This window comes from Haliaeetus leucocephalus, unplaced genomic scaffold, assembly GCF_000737465.1.
Source record: "Haliaeetus leucocephalus isolate CR32 unplaced genomic scaffold, Haliaeetus_leucocephalus-4.0 Scaffold889, whole genome shotgun sequence".
Lineage (NCBI taxonomy): Eukaryota > Metazoa > Chordata > Aves > Accipitriformes > Accipitridae > Haliaeetus > Haliaeetus leucocephalus.
In genome coordinates this window covers 2,454,453-2,472,281 of record NW_010973325.1, presented here as the reverse complement: position 1 = coordinate 2,472,281, position 17,829 = coordinate 2,454,453, and the positions used below count along the sequence as shown (strand labels likewise).

The 17,829-nt window shown below is 35.7% G+C and overlaps 1 protein-coding gene across 1 annotated transcript in view; it reads right to left on the bottom strand.

Annotated features, from left to right (window-relative positions):
• Positions 1-17,516, bottom strand: part of CDH19 (cadherin 19, type 2) — a 71,074-nt gene extending 53,558 nt beyond the window's left edge. The window contains exons 1-2 of the mRNA XM_010583296.1: positions 17,390-17,516; positions 14,345-14,346 (exon numbers count right to left, since the gene is read on the bottom strand). The gene's annotated coding sequence lies outside the window, so the exon portion shown is untranslated. The remainder of the gene's footprint in view (positions 1-14,344; positions 14,347-17,389) is intronic.
• Between the last annotated feature and the right edge of the window lie 313 nt (positions 17,517-17,829).

The following is a 17,829-nucleotide window of genomic DNA, read 5'->3' as shown; positions in this document are numbered from 1 at the left end:
AGATGTATTAATCCAGTGCAGTTCTTACTTGGTTCCATTAAACTTTGTAAGCACTTTCCAGGTGCCAAGGTATTCAGAACAGGATAGGAACAGAGCATTAGGTCATCCAGGCCAAATAAAGGGTGTTGTATAATCAATTTAATGTAAAAGATTTTCAAAAAGGATTTCTTTTCTTTTCTGTTCTGTTTCAAGGTGTGGAATAAAATATTCCAGGTATACTCCAACAAAACCCATCAGATTTGCAAACTGTGCATATTTTTTTTTTTTTTAATGAAATCACATTTTATGAGAGTCTTAAAAAAAAAAATCCTAAAACTAGAATGCCTTGTCTAGCTATTGATATTGCATCCTCCAAAAATTCTTCACTTTAAACCAATTTTTAAAGGATAGGGATTACTTTAGACCCCTCTGATATTCCTATGTCCTAATATCAGAGAGCAGTTTCAGGTAAAAAAAAAAAATAATTAAAAAATCTAAGTTGCATTGTATCTGGGACCTAGGTCTTGACACTCTTCATAGTCAAGTTGCCTTTTCTTCCTATAATATCTCAGAGCATAAATTTTGTCCGTCACTTTCATCCTTATCCATAAAATAAAATTCCTCTTTCTCCTATCATCTTGCTATTTGGTACACGCAACATATCTCTTCCTGCAAAATGAGGGGGGGAAATACTGTTTATACTTCCATTATCATTCAACATAGTCCTTACCTTGAATTGAATTAAGATATCTTGGGACATTCTTATTAATTATAAATTCCCTTTTGACTAAAAATCCATTAATCAGGAAGTCAGGAACACCACTAGAATCTGTGTTGAAACTTGCTTTTCTAAAAGTCATTGTTCAGGTCATACTGTGGTTTTGGGTGGTTATTGTAATGTATCGTATCTATGTAGGAAATAGCCTTTGAAAAGTTCCTAGCTATTATTTGGTGCCACGAACACCCACACATACTTCTGGTAAAATGCTGTCTTTTTAACACACTTTTTTTCTGAGGTCCTTAAATTCCGGTCATTTTTCAAGTGTATTACAGTAGTTTAGAAAGGAAAAGAGAAAGAAAAAAAGCAGTGAGAGCAGTGGAAAATTGGATTAAAAATTCAATATGGCTAAAGACTTCAAAGCAACCCCCAAAATTCAGCTGATATTGTTTCAGTTAATTGTTATTGTTAGTTGTTAAGATTACTTATCTTCTGGACTAATACTCCTGATAGAAGAAAGCCAGACACCCAGTTCTTTTTGAAGCTGGCAAAATATTGTTATTTCTCCGTATTTTCTGTTCTGTTTTTTTTTTTTAACTTTTCATTCATTTCTTTCTTTTTCCAACCAGTTTTTACCTTACTGGTAAGGCAAAACATGATTCTTCCTCTTCCTAACCTACATCAAATTTTCCTTTCTCACCGAGAAGCTGAGCCACTGAGAGTCCCTCCCTGCTTTTTTCCCAATCTTCATTTAAAAACTGTTTTTCTGTTTGCACCTAAGATCGATGTACTACCTACTCACCATCGGTTCTGTCCCCACCACTGTAACTTATCTGCAATAACAGTTTATTGCATCTTTATCCAAGTTTTTTACCTCTCTCTAATGTTTGTGTGTCATTATCCCCCCATTACCTGTGTGAGCCTCTGTTGCTTCTCTGTTCAATGTTATCTCTCAGTCAGGCCTCTCTGTACAGATTTCTTTTGATATTTTATTTCATAGAAACCTATTGTAAAAAATAAATTGTGCTGTATTATATTGTTGAACCAGAGTCCCTGTGAGTCATTCAGAGGGTAATTTTGCCTATTTCAAGAGCGCTTATGTACTTTGTAGCCTTAGCTGTTGTATCTCCAACTGAGCAGGTATTCTCAGTACTTTATGTATTACAAGAATGTTAAAATGCACAGTCAAACTCAACACTTTTCAAATTCATTACCTACTTTTTCTTTCACTCAAAGAAGCTTCTTAAGCCAAGAAGCAAGTGGAGGAGAGGCAGAAATAGGAGGAGTTCACACTAAAGTAAATCCTGGCTAGGATAACTTTAATAGGTAGGAATCATGGTGAGTGGTAAGTGACAAGAAGTGAGAGACTAGAAGAGCCTGGTGTTTAAAATGTAACGCTTGATTTTCATGCAGTGATCAAGAAAGAAAGAAGCTAGACAGAGTCAGACCTGCATTGGAAAGGAGCACCAAGTGTGCTGGGCCAGGGGCCTTTCAGTCCACGGGAGACATTCACAGGATGAATTGCCTCCTGGTCCACGCGGACCACTGTACAGCAGGGCTGGGGAACCAGCAGGCAGGTCCTTTGCACGTTCCAATTTTCTCCTCAGCTTTAAAAGCCAGACTGAGCTAAATTCTATAGATATATCTAGTTTAGCTCAATTGAAGTTATTCAGAAATATTACTTCTGGAATGGTTTTGTGTCCTTTCAGCTGAAATCTGTAGGAGTTGCAGAAATTCAGTGCAAGAGCCCCATGTCTGTTAGAAAGCAGCAGAGAGCTCTGTTAATTATGAAGTACTCTCCCAGTTGTTTCAAAAGAATAACTAAAACATCAAAATCTGGTGTTGGTGCTGTGACATCAGCGCAGCGCAGCACATGGTCAAAGTAGTTTCTCTGGAGCAAAGGAGGTAAGAGAATGGATTAAGAAAATTATAGAAGTTATTGTTATCAGACCTTGATGGTGAAGCGGCCCAACATATACTACCAAAGAAGTCTGGCAGTCAAGAAAGGAGCAGAGGTTATGGAAGGCAGAAGTAGTCTGAGAAGATTTCAAAGATCCATGAAGAATTGTGTTGAAAAGCAGGAGACAGAAGGCTTGGCAGTTGAACTAAGGAAGAAACGTGAGGCCTTTGCAAATAGCAAACTTATCCGCAGATGATCCATGTTTGAAGAGCTAACAGCTCCAGGATTTCTGTGTTTCTTTTAAATAAGAATGTGTAAAGGTGAAATATTAACTTCCTGAATAAATTTTCTGAATAAAGAAAACAAAGTAACAAGGTAAAGTTTAAAAAAACCAAACCCAAACCCAAAACCAATGAACACCAAACTAAATGAAACTTTAAAGTATATTATGGGTAAAATTGACTTTCTAAAACTAATTTCATACCATTATCTGTATTAATTTTCTCAAATAGAAGGAAACATAACCAATACTTGCCCTTGGAAACATGCCTATAAAAATTAGAGACTTACAGCATTTAGTTGGCAAAATATGACCAGGACTACTTCAGTAAGCTTTATTACTATTTATATTGGTAACTTTTACATGTCTCTGTAAATTCAGCTAGCAACTCATGAAGAAAAGCAGGAAAAACAAGCATAGATTGTATTTCCCAAACCTCACTGGATTAATTACTATGTTTGTGACAGGAGTGGGGGACTTTCCTCTAGGAAGTAATATTTTAAGAAAATCCCAGGCTAGGACATAGGAGACCTCTTCATGGACATAGTCATATTTTTTGTGAAATTGGTGTGTAAGACTTTGGGTACTTCTTTCAAAGTTCATCCCTTCATCGTGGTTCATGAAAATTTGTAGTGAAGAAATAGCACTTCAAAGTCCATTGAAATGAGTGGATACTTTTCAAGCCACTTTTTGGCCTTGGACCTGGCCCTCAGCATGCCTGCTTTGTAGACATTTCTTTTCCTTTGCCAGGCTTGGGAGCATTCTCTGGTTCCTACACAGCCGAGTGAATAAATTCAATGCAGATAAAGATATGAATATGCATGAGTTCTCAAAGATGCCATAATTCACTAAATCAGACTGTTTAAATTTGATCCCAAAATAAGTTCTTACAAAAGAAGTTACTGAAATAGGTTTCTACGGATATCTCACTTCTTTAAAGCTAGTTTCATCCACACAATTCCCCTCCTTCCAGGAGTCTGTCAGAGTTTCTGACTTTAATTCATTGCAAGCCAGCTGAAACTGGGAAGTCCATAAAGTTGCCATAGTAACTGAATGGACAAAGACCTAATTCACTAGTTTATATAAGCCAGAACTCATATCCTGCAGACAGTAATGGTCTTAAATTATTTAGGTCTATAAAGTCCACTGTTAATGGATTATATATATATATTTAATAAATAGGTGTCAATTCCTTAGCTAGTGAAAAATGAGCTTTGATCGCTCCATGCTTTCTCAGAAGTAGTTGTATGTTGCATAGTAAGCCAATCAAAAAGTCAAGGGGAATGAAAAGGAACGAGAAACCAGCGTATGGTAACAGTAGCGCTCTCCATGTTAAAAGAGACTATGAGTTATATTATTAATTTATTAAGAGTTTATTTTGAAAAAGTTCCCCAAACTGAGCTGTTAAAGTCCATAAAAGCTGTGTGGATTTAACAGTAACAGAGGATGGCACACTCTGAATTTTGCAATCTAATGAAAACAATGGGACTAGACTCAATTGTTATTGTTCCCAGTACACAGATAAAATTTGCAGTGACACTGCTCAGGTGACGAGAAAGATGTAGAAGAGCAAGACTGAAGGAGAAGTTTCTTGTAGAATGGGTTATGAATCACATCATTTTGTCATGGACATTCTTTTGGATTAAAATAAGTGTGGCATAGTCAACTGTTTTGCTGGGTGGTGTCAAGATGGATGTGACAAAATTAAGTAACAAAAAGTATTTATATATTTGCTTAGTTCCAATAATTCCCTGCTTCTCAGCTTCTTGATCACGAACTGAAAGTCTTTTACTTTGAATTGATTTGAGATTACCCACTAACTCTGAGAACAATAACAGTTTTCTTTTTGTCTGCTTAATTTTGCCCTCCTTCCCCACACCTTCTGCTTTATGCAACATTTAGCAATTGGGCAGATTAAAATCATAAAACAGGCCTGCTGCACTGCAAATTTCCTAAATAGCATTGGTAAATATTATAAATATCATAAACATTGTTTGGGAACTTTGCACTAGTAAATGTATAGGGTCATTTTAATCATCGAATCTACCTATAACTTCAGTGTCTTAGAGAACCGATTCTATATAATTTAATTCCCTAGGTTAATGATTTCTGTAGCTCTTTTTTCATGAGATTCCTGAGTACATCAGTTATTCATTTTAATCCTGCAAGTGTGAAAAGAAGAGCCCAGATGGGAATTGCCAGTACAGCTTTATTGTATTTTATGTTGCTTTATTTCATTCTTTTCTTGCATTTTAATTCTAGTGCCAGCTTTCAGCAGGATGTTGAACCTGAAAGTTTCCCCTGCACATTTAATACAAAGAGCAGACTGACACCTCTATTTCTCCCTGGGCGGAATTCCACTGCTCATCATTCTATCAGACTTTATCAATAGATTTACATTTTGTGTCATGCTAGCTATGTCCTATCATTCCAGGTGGTTTGGGTCCTTTTACAGATTCTTGCCCAGGACTTGTAAATAGTGGATAAATGGCAGGAGAGCCAACAGGATGTGGAAAACTATTCAGAGACATAAAAAGAAGATTGTTAACAAAAGTGAAAGAAAACGAGCAACAGTTAGATACGCCATTATCATAAATTTCTTTTGTTGTCTCATACAATAATAGAAGGGTTGGGGTTTTTTTTGTGATTTTAGGTAAGTTTTGCTTTGTCCAGGAAGCTCTCATGAGCTGTGAGATAACATAGGCAGCTTCCTTAATGATAAGTTTCCTCTCATCTCCCTTTTCCAAGCTTACTACTGTTCAGCGCATTTTGACTTTTTAGAGGTCTCTTATGGAAAATGTTTTTTATTAGATGTCCTATAGTTCAGGACTTCTAATATACAACTAGTTTTTATGGGGGTTTTTTGCTTAGTTTTTTTTTGTCCCTCAAAGACAGTTACAGAGCATATGAACTTTGTATTGTGTGTGTTACTGTCTATTTAGCCTTCAACAGTTAAGCATTGATTTTAAAGAAAACATCTGTCCTCTGGACACTCAGAATTAAAAGGCCACTCTGAAAATCAGTGCCTAAATCACAGAAATATATTTAACTGCTTTCATAAAGGACATCATATACCAGTGTAATGAATGCGAGGGTATTTTCCTGTGCAGGGTGTTTGCAAAATACAGAGATGTTCTCAATTACCTTGGGTTGAAACTTCATTCAGTAGTGCATCATAATTTCACTAGCACTCTGTTTAAAAAATCCTAAGATTAAAGTATTTAGACAACTGGCTGAAAATTCATGTAGAGATAAACTGGGATTACTCCTTGGTCTCACAGTTTTACTATAGAGACAGATGTACAAAAGAGCACTAATATTTTAATTGAGTTCCTGCTGTTATTACCAACAACTGTCAGACAGGAAAGTGAATTCTGTACATTTTCACTCTCATTTTCCTTCAAATTACTTCTGTGACCTCCTTGCCCTTAACTGAAATATGACTCAAAATGTGCATTGCTAATGCTGATTATGTTATTGTACTATTTCACCCTCACAGCTGTGCGGTAACAAAGGAGTAGAAGCAGGGACAAGGTATTGGCATGGTGCTATGGAATCTTAAGAACGGCACAGAAATCCCCCACTCTGGGAAGGGGCCAGGGCTGTTATCCACGCAAAAAGCGGTAGCATAGCAATGTGAAAACAAAATAAAAATGCCACACTGGATAGAAAATACAATTTTCCTAACAAACAAATAAATACAAGGGCTTCAAGCTTTCGCAGAACATGAAAATAAGCTCTACTGTGTAGATTAACCAATAAATCTAATGTGCTGACTCTACTCATTGCTGAAATGGTGTCAAGAAGGATTAGGTAAAACTAAAAGAAACAAATGTATAAAACATTCACACACAGCCCCCAAAAGAAAAGAGGTAACATGGCAGCTAGAACAGGGAATAGATAAGGGTTATTAGATCTTCTGAATATGCCTTTTGGGATGTCTTGCCATTTTCTCTACTTGATATCAGGTGACTTTTACAGAACACACAGAGCAATATTCAAAATAAATAAATAGAACAGTTCTACTGCTTAAAACTGTGATTAGCTTGAAGAAAATATTTTACCTTGAGGAAACAGTTGAACTCTGAGCTGTTTCAAAGTTGAAAAATTCCAAGCTGATCGAATTCTGTGAAATGCTTCAAAAGAATATCTTTCTCTGTTAAAGAGAATCAGAAGGAAAAAAAAAAGTTATCTCATACAAATCCAGTTGGTTCATATAAACAGGAAGAGAGGGCATTTTTATCTGTAGATCACATCACTTGATTTTTTTTCAAAGTGATATCAAACTGGATGCTGAACTATTTGTGGCTGGGATCAAATGGAGACCAAGCAGGCTTTGTGAAAAGGCAATCTTAAAGCAAAATATGATCTATTATCAGGATTCTTGCAGTTCGGTCTATTTGGATTTATAATGCCATCTTTGTGGAAACAGCAACTGATTCAGTATACAGGCCACATAATTCATCTACAATGAAAGCACTTCACCTTGAAGAGCACTTCCTCCACCGGCTCTCAGTAGAACATTGTTCTGTACTAAAAATTCAGTTCTTTTTGTGCTAAATGGTAAATGAATTGTAAGAAGTCACCTTTTTACCCCCTCAGAGTGCTACCTTGCTCTTCTCCAATCCTCTTAAAGGAGAGTTTATAGTTTATAGCTTATAGTTTAACATAAGTTTTTTCAGTAGCACCATGACTTTAGGCTGCCTTTTCCCTCTCTTCTAACACCAGCCACTTTTGCTGCCCCTGGTCAGCCCCTCTTGTTTGTTGTTTGAATGGAGAAATTGTATGCTATGAATTGAACAAACTAGAAAAAAAAAAAAGAAAAGTTTTTTTTGCTAGGTTATTTACTACTTGTACAATAGAAGAGAAGGTTTGAAGGGAGAAAATGCCTGATAAGGTAGGAGAGTGGCTTGGATGCTTACAGCATGTTTATGGCTTCATCTCCTTAGTAAAGATGGTACTGTTTCTTTTCAAGGCTAAGGTTAATCTCTTCATGTCACAGCGTTTTTTCTTATATAGTGTTCAGTTTGTTCAGCATCTTAATACAATATCTAAGAACTCCTTCCAACCTCACTACATCTAAATCCAAATCCAAATGCTCATACCTCTTTAGAATGCTTAGACAATATCCCCCAAACAATGGGTTTTTTTTCTGTGTAGGAGGCAGAAGGATGAAAAGAATGGAAAGAAAATTAATATTTCAAGATAATGCCTTTTGATAAGATTTTTAGCACAATTTCCTAACTGATACATAAATATCACAAAGATTGGCTCAGTACAAGAATCAGTGCAAAATAGAAAGTACTTGGTGCTTAATCACTTTACCCACCCGATAACCAAGATTCTTCCTGGCTTTCTCATTCTTTATAGAAAGAGGTCTTTGACTGGGTTGAGTTTAATGGAATAAATTGAACTCCATGGGTTTTGCTTAAAGTTATCAGCAAATGGCAAATGAATCTAAAAAAGTGGTAAATGATTCCCCTGCTGTAATTGTAACTTGCAAGATGGTTACGAGAGAAAGGCATAATTATTTTTATTTTCTTTATCACAGATTTAGAAATGGGAGAGTTAAAAGGCATTATGAATATTGGAAAACAAAGCATAAACTAAATGTATATACAGTTACTGCATTGTTAGAAGTATTTCAGAAGTTCAAAGTGTAAAATAATTTCCAACACTAAAAAGGATGGGTTTTTAACACGTCATTAATATCACTGGTGGATTATTGCTGCACAGCCAGGTTGTGGCCTTGTAAATGATCAAAAATGAACCCCAACTTATGTTTGCTAATTAAGGAGCTTATATGTGATTTAATGGACATGATATCAGATTGTTTCCTTTTTTTATGTATGTAGTTCATTTTTTAAATAAATGGTAAATAGTGGTAAACTCACAGACTTTTATGCAAACTTACCAATATGTATCTATAGCTAGCTACCTAATGGAGAAGTCCTGAAGATCTAAAGCAATTACTGTTGAGGTATGCCCTCTAAAGATGTTTTCAGTCATTGTGACTTCAGTACAAGCCACTTGAATGAAACTTCTTTTTAAAAACTAAAAACTGTGCCCATGGTATTTTATGCCCATTGTTTATAAATACATTGGTGTTTAAAAATAAAAATGGTGGGGTTTTCATGTGAAAACCATAGTTTAGTATTTTAGTTTTTCAAAGCTTGAAAAGGGTTATTTGTTTTCTTTAAATTCATTTCCTCTCTTGCGAGAGGGATCTGAGAATATATAATTTTGAATTTGATTTTTTCGAACTGATTTTTAACTAGCTGTGGACTAATTTTGAACCAATTTTTAACTAACTGTTAACTTCATGAAGCAGTAGAGGGCAAGGCCGAGCAGGCCGTGACTAATAAACCTCCTGTGATTTGTCAGCACTGCAGCTGCCGCCTGCATGCCCGAGCTTGGCATTGTGACTGGCAGCAGGGCTGGGCTGGCTCAGCATCGCCCGGTTATCTCCTTCCCCCAGATGTGGGAGGCAGCAAGCTGTCAGCGGCTGCTGAGGCTGTCACCTCTGGTTCTCCCTTGCATCAAGCAATCGATGTGTCTGATGGGCAAATACCTTACATTGTCTTTTACACAGATGAACTTGCCTCCACTTGACAGAGTTCCAACCTTTTACACCTATTAAGGAAGGAAACAATAATGCTGTCCTCTTTTCTCTAGGGTTTTCTATATGCTACCTCTGACTGTGTCCTAAATGAATCAAGAAATCAATTTGCAGCCTCTCTGCCTCAGTTAAATCAAACTTATTCACAGTTTCTGCTGAGTAAAAAACATCCAGTGCTTCTCCACAGTTACCCACTGTCACTTTGACAAGATATATTAGAGCCTTGGCCAAAGTTACAATGTCCAAAATGTTTAATTTCCCCCCTTTTTTTTGGTTAGCTTTACTTGTTACTTTTTTATTATTTTATTACATTACCTTTATTAGTACTGTTTGTGTGAATTAATTCTACTCCCAGAATCATTGCCTGCTGAATACAACTGCTAAATGAGGTAGAAAAATTAATTTTATTATCAGAAGAACAGAACATAATATGGAATAAAGCTCCTCTTTATTGAAAAGTTGTGACTACAAGATGAAATATTACAGTGTTTATTGTTGACTCATAGATGTTACAGGCCTGTTAATAACCTAAGAGTTTATCTAAGTTTTTTTCACGCCTGTGAATGATTATTCTTTATGGCATAGATAGCATATTTCTTTTTAATAATACAAAGCCTGAGGCTCCCATGTTTCCTTAAGACTGAATTTAATAATTTAAGCACCTGAAAGTTAAAGACCTAGCGTAACATGCCTGTGCAGGTTCCCTCAGCAGTCAATGGAAAGAGAAAGGCATCTGTGGTTTACTGCATTGTAAGAAAGGTACAATGCAGTAAAGGTACAAACATACAAAAAGAAAGGTACAAACATACAAAGCCTAAATCACCCTCTTTCTGTCTAAATAAGATCTTGACAATTAACCTTACCTAATAAATTACCTAAAAGACATCTACAAACAGGTCAGATGAACTACATTCTTAGTCTTATTGTCATCCCCACAGAAATATTTTATTTTTGAGCAAGTTTTTTCACTTCTGAGTTCATATTAATATTAGTGAGGATCAAGGTACATCTTGTTAAATATGTAAGTATTAATTTACAATTAGGAGTATAGCTTACAGTTCCTCTGTTAGAGATGTTTTGCATTTTAGTTAGAGACAGATGAATCCAGTAAAGGAAATTAGACCAGAACAAAGATGTTTCATAGATTAACTAGCTTAAAATAATGTTTGAAATTCTTATAAAACACACTATTTGTCTTCTTGGTACAAGTTACTTTGAATTATAAGAGGAACACTTTTTAGAAACCATTTGTCTCTAGATTGGACAGGAGGAATAATATTATCTGAAGGACTTGACATTTCTTCATGTTTTCTAGTATATTAAAAAAAAAAAAAATCTTCAGGAAACTTTTTCTCACACATTTGAATCCTTACTTAACACAGCTGATTACCAGAATGCTCTTCCTCCATATGGTTACTATGATTTATGATCTATATGATCATAAAGTCATACTACTATGGTATCATACTACAGTATGTAAATCATAGATACTATGTGATAGTGTAGAAAAAAGGGAAATGTTTCTTTTGGTTGTGAAAACACATCAAAGCAAACCTAAGTTTTCTTTGTTTCCTCAATTTATTGTTTTCTATGATTTTGTGACATACATATTAAAACTCACATTTTTCATGCATTACAGGTGAATACAATTTCAGTCTTTTAGTGACATCGGTTCATTCTCCAATAGGTTCTGCTATGTGGGCCTGTAGGCTCATCTCACTTCCCTGGTTTAGGTATAGCGAGCATTGCTCCAACATACCCAGACTTAAAAAAAGAAAGCCTACACACAACAATTACAAATTCCTAGAAATCTAAAGTTGCTGACTGTAAAAGGCCACTGAAATTGTTCCAACAGAGTTGATCTTCAGATATCCTACTGAAATAGTATACTTTTTACTCTCTGACATTTGTGATTAGTAATACTCAGCAATACTTGTTTTCATTTGAAACAAAATGCACCGAATCAGGTTATAGTAGGTCAGACTTAAGCAGTATTTCTCCACTTAGAAATCAGCTGTTATTCTGGAGAGGCTATGTATTGGAAAAAACAAACAAAACAAAAAAAAAGAAAGGAAAAAAAAGGGAAAACTGCAGAACAAAAACCCCAATAGACAGAAAAGCAAAAATCCATAATTTATGACAACGTAAGTTTTTCACATCTTTGAAGTATTTACATTTCCAGTTTTTATAATATAACTGGAAAATGTGATTATAAATTTACATTTCAGAGTTTCTATGAATGCTTCATACAGGCAACAAACCCATGTTTGTAGACACTATATTTGGCGGTAAGTTCTTGCTTTAAATTTTTTCTTCTGACAGAATAGCTTCATTTGAGGGAAATAAACAATATCGTCTACTGAGAAAAGCTTTTTTTTTTTTTAATGTAACTTAATTCTTAGGTTTGGTTTTAAGGACTCAGTGTAATAGGAACTTTTTGTTTGGTTTTGTTAATGCTCGGTTGCTAAGAGCAGGCAGTTACTTGTCTGGGTCGTTCAGATGGTGGTGGTGAAACTAGCTCTGCCCATCAAGAGAGGACGCTTCAGGATCTGGCCTTGGTGTGCTCCCATCAGACGCAGCTTGCAGTGCTGCTCTGTGTTAGCTGCTCCTACTGATGTATTTCTTGAGAAATTTGCTACCTGTCCTTATGTGCACAGCTGGGCCTGCAGTCCCTCTGCACAGTAGGGACTGCTGTGCTTGACGTGTCTGATCTTCCTCCTGGAGGGCACCATCTTCCCTCCGCAGGTGAGGGGAGTTGTGTCCCCTGTAAAAAATCTCATCTAGCTGTGATTAAAATGTTCAGGTAACTGAGCCCAGCTAGTCTCCACACTGTCAAATTGGGCTCAAACTGTGACAGTCTTTGAGTCTAGGCTCTGTTTTCCTGTAATCTTTATGTGGGAAAAAATATTTTCATAAGATGATCACTTAAAAAATAGCTGAGATGATAAACAATTGAGTAGAATAATATTACATGTAAAGCACCAGGAAATGGGTCTAATTTTATAACACCTGCACACTCCTGAAAGCGCACATACGAAAAGCTGAGCAATCAGCACAGTTTATCTCTATGTGACATTTCCAAATGCTATTAATACATTTCATGGGTCAGTCTTTTATGAAAATAGCTGTGTATGCCAGCTATCTAATGATCTGGCATTTGAAACCAATTCAATTTATATGTTAAATTTGGTGTTAGGGGAAAACCAATACACTTACCACATTTTCGTTCTGTAAGTCTGGTTGTCATCTTAATTTGTCTGGAAATGTCTTTTTATTTTCCAGGGGTACCTCATGGGATATAAAGTAGCATAAATCATTCTAGCTCATCTACCATTGGGAATTACTGTTAAGGGTAAATTTTGGCCCAGCCAATATATATCACAGTGACAGATAAAAAGAGCACCAGCAATGCCCTTAATCTTCTCCGACGGCTATCTGTATCTCATGGAGAGAGACAGAGTGAGAGATCAGCTGTTTGAAGATGAACAGGGCAGTAATTGAAACTAACACTGTTTTCCAATTTGTTAGCAAAGATGGGGGGTTTATAGGTTGCACCATTATTGACCTCTTCTCCCTTCATTCTTTCCCTCAAGTTTTCTGTGGACTCCACTGGAAGCTGAGGTGCCTGGGAAGGGCCTCATGAGTGCGGCCCATTGTCACAACTCATGGACCCTTGGATAATGGTCTCTTTTTGTGTTCTTCATCTGAAGGATGAAAGAGAGAAGGCATTTGCACCATTTAGAGAAAAAAATCTCATTTCTCAGCACCTGAAATGTCATGGATAAGTCAAAAGACAACCAAAGTTAGGACTACTCCTAGTCTGTGTCCATCTTCTGAAAAATACGTGCGAATGCACCAAGGCACTATGGAGCTTCTGTTGCAGTTTGCACATTCATACTCTTCATGTCAACATGTAACACAGAGCAAGGTTTTGTGTATGGGCATGTGTGCTTGTATGACTGTTTTCAGTAAATTTCAAAAAATATGCAGAGAATATTTAGAGTATTTTGGATTATACAAGTTCTTACATGCTGCTGTGTTATGATTTTCTCAGTTTTATTTACGAAGTTTGTTGGCAGTCTTCTTGACGTTTTCAGAGTGCTTCCAATCATCCAGAAATCACAGATTAATGATTTAACAAAGATTCACATCATTTCAGATTTTGGCTCCTGTGTTTAGTGACCATGGGTAAAACTCCTAGGAAGTGAGCTCTGTTCACCTGTGACCACATCCAGTGAACCACAATCTGTTTACGAAGCAATATAAGACATAGCTCCTTGTTCCATCTCCTGATAAATTCTGTTTTGAATATCTAGATCTCATTTAACAATTTTAAATTGTTAGAGAGACATTAGATACAGTTTTCTTTGCAAAGTCTTTTGATCCTGTTTTTTTCTGACTGGTTTTGACAGATGGTATTATCTCACTTCAACTTATCACCACAAGACGAAAAATTGACTATGTTGCCTTGTAAATTGTTCCCCGCATATTCTACATATCCTATTCACCATTCTGAGAAGATTCTCTAAAGGGAAAGAAGTGTGTAACCATAGTGTCTTTACATTTGCCAAGCATTGTCTCTTTAAATCCTTTTTAATTTTTGTAGTCTTTGTATTTAAAGAGAACTCAACAGTTTGACTACACTATCAGAATTCTAACAATGAAAAGCCACAAATCTTCTTTATACTGCATGAGACTGAGGGCAGGGCATTTTAAATATTTGTTAATATAATAACAATATACAATATTGCTTAAATAGTTGTAAAACCATTTTTAAACAGAAAATTGTCAAGCAAAATAAAACTTCAAGAACTTTAATTTGCTATTTTATTTACCCATGTTATTTACCACTGACTGTCTTAAAGGTCTGTAAAATACTGAAAAAGAGTTTATTCTGCAGACAGATTTTATCCTGGCTAGATTTGAATCTGGATTAATACATAAAGACAGGGCTCAGTCACACTGAATTCAGTTATTCTTTTGTTATTTATATTTTCTAATTTACTCTACTGGGATGTGTTTTGGCTCCCAATGTGTCATGAATCCATGTAAAAAGTAAACCAGGAAAATGTTAAGTGACAGCTTAACACTTCCTCTAATGTTTAGTTAGCAATTTTAAGGTTGCAACAACTGTCACTCATAAGCTGGAAAAAAAAAAATAGTGCCACTGGAAAAAAGAGTTGTCCTCCAAAAATTTAACATTCCATCAGAATATATACTTTAGAGTTCTCCCTTAATATAGTTTTAGTAACCTTATTTCAGGTATTATCGTATTTTTAGTTCCAGTACTATATGTGCAGACACGAAGTCTTTTACTGAGGTTTTCTTTCTTTCTTTTTTCTTTTTTTCCCAATGGGATATCCTTTATGTTGTTTATTTGAATGTTTCTAATTCTGTTGTCTCAAAAAGGAGTTTGATTTAACAGTTAGGTCTGTGGCCTGAGAATGAAGGATTCTAATTTAATATCGCCTTCCATTTACAAGGTCTTCACTATGTTTGTGTCCCTGATAGAAAGCCTGGGAGTAATGTCCTTTTGCAAACATTGTTAACAGTTGCAGCTTGTTAGCAGCAGCAATAGCAATTCCTTTTATGCTACAGGCAATGCGGCTGTGGAAAGGAGACCTGGATCTGTGTATCCAAAGCACAATTATGTTCCCAGGTCCATCCCATGTGGTCTCATTGACATTGCTCCATTCTCATCAACCTCCTCTGTGATGGATATGTACCTTGTCTACTTAGTAAGGTCTGGAATGAAACCTCCTGCAATACTCAGGATAGTTGAGGTTGCCAGACACACTCTCTGGCCTCTCAATTCATTCATCTTCAGAAACAAGTATTTTTCTGGGTTAAGAAGATTGAAAGGATGGATAACGAAGACATTCTATTACACCTTTCTTCCTTTAGCATCATGTAGACTCAAAAGGGCTTGGGAACATAGTTGAAACAGGGAAAAATATTAAGGGACTGTGATGGAACCCATTTCTGCTGCCTGTGGTAGAAATCAAGACTTTCTGTGACTTGCAGAGTAAAAGGAGAATAATGGTTTTCACCTACAAAAGAGCTAATGCTTTAATTCAGTATTATCTATTGCATTGTTAGATCTGTTGGCAAAATTACCTGTTTTAAATTAAAATGATTTAAGAAATAGCCAAATCTTTCTGATAAAGCTAACAACAAGTTTCCAAGTATATTTATAGTGAACGTGATGCAAAGACTACACCATGGCAATTTCACCCCAAAGAGTTATAAAGTACCAAAGCATATAAAACACCAGGCAATGATGAAAAGCAACAGGTAGCTTAAACCATGAGCATCATTAAAATCTGCCCGTATAGCATATCACATATTGCTTTCTTATTTCAAAAACAAAATGTGCTGATATTGTCTGATATTTACTTCAGGTTGGTAATTGTAAAGCATTCTGAAACAGAGAGGCAACATACTGAGTTCATTTTTAAAATATTCTACATACCAGCAGTTCAGAATGTAAAATGTGCATTATAATTTCATAAATTACCTAACACTAGGTTAAAATAGTTACATTTTGGTTTTAAAAATGCATGGCTTTCCATAGTAGATTTGTAATTTTGTTCTTCAATTTTAAGCTACTTAGAGTATTTTCTGGGCAAGCCCTTCTTTCTTCCTCCCTCCTTTACATAAAAATAATTCCAAGAATGGATTTTCATTGTCTGCTAGCTCTTACACCAATGTATTTTTTAGGCTGTAAAAATGCAGAAAGCCTGAACTCCAGACACAGCCCTATATTCATTTTATGTAAGTGCTTGGTTCAACACTTCTAACAGAAAAACGCTGAACATTTCAATGTATCATTATAACTTCTCAAATTGTGTCCACAGATCAATTTTTGCACCTTAGTGCAAATTTATCCCCATATAAATTAAAAGTAGTTTATCTATCTGGAGTGTTTTTGCAACCACAACTGATTCTAAATTACAATCTATTAAAAAATTATATAATCCAAAAGCCATGTAATTCCTACCCATTTCATACCAAAATAATTTGTAGAAATGAACAAGCTGACAGACATTTTCATTTTAATAACCGATCAACAGCTATTAAATATTTCTGGGCTATATTCTACTGTCTGTTTCTTGACTACAGTCTAATCAGAGAGTTTGAACATGAAAAATAAATTTTAGCTATACCTCCTAATAGAAGGCTTATGAAAGAAACATACAATACAAATATTTTGATAGTATATATACTGCACTGCTCTTTGAACATCTTATTTACTAACAAATTGCCATTTTACACGACGTCCAACAAAGGTAGAGGCATCCCTTTTTTGCGGTCTGAAAGACTTTGCTGTTGCTAGGTGTGGGATTATAAAGAGAAATGGGAACAGAAAGGTGAACGTAAAGTTAAGACAAAATTTAAAAAGATATATTATTATTATTATTATTGCAACAGTAGAATGGAGAGTAGCAAGCCAGGGAGTACTTCTAAGTGTTGCTGTAAAACAAGAGACTTTTCACTCTTCTTGATATCACCCTCAGAAATTGTAAGCACATTTTAGCGACAATCACTTGCATGAGTGTAGATGAAGCAATTGCAAGCAGTCTGTCAGAGGTGGGGGTCTTGCAAAAACAGATAGATAATCAGCATGAATATTTTAATATGCCAGTTGAACACAAAACAGTCATAGTAAGTATTTCCTCTGGTAAATCCAACTTAGAAAGTTGGATTTCCACAGCTATAGAAGTTAGTTGGTGGACTGTGAGAAAACAACAAAAGCAGATTTCTCCTCCTGGAGGTTTTGAGTGGCTTTTGGGTTTGTCTCGCCTGTTATGATTTTTGCACTGGAGACACATAGCTAAAAGTTTTAAATTTGATTTTTGAAGATAATAAAGGAAAAAAAGATAGAGATCTTACCTGTGTAACCTCAGGGCCTTCTAGGTTTAAAGAAATGGGTATTGTAAAAGTTGAATTAAACATCTGATGCAGAGAAGTAAGCAGTTCTCTTTTACTTCACAGATCCTCGGAAAGCTTTAGGAGTTACAGCTTCCTGCCAGTATAAGTCACTTCTGCTTTTAGTTTTGAAAACTCACAGTATGACACTGCTTACTGCATGCTATTTTGGGTGCCCTGAGTAAAACTATGAACACAGGCACTTTTGTGCAAAACATCATAAGGCCTCTCTGATGTTCATTCAGAGTTCAGAATTAAAATGCAGAAGGCTCTAGCAAGCAAAATACGAGCTGATTTTCTTTTTCCTAGTGGAAAAATAAAGTACTCCCTGGCAAGTAACCAAGGTGGTGGGAAGGTAATTCATTTTGTGTGAGAGTATTTTGCAAGTGAAAGGGATATGCCCT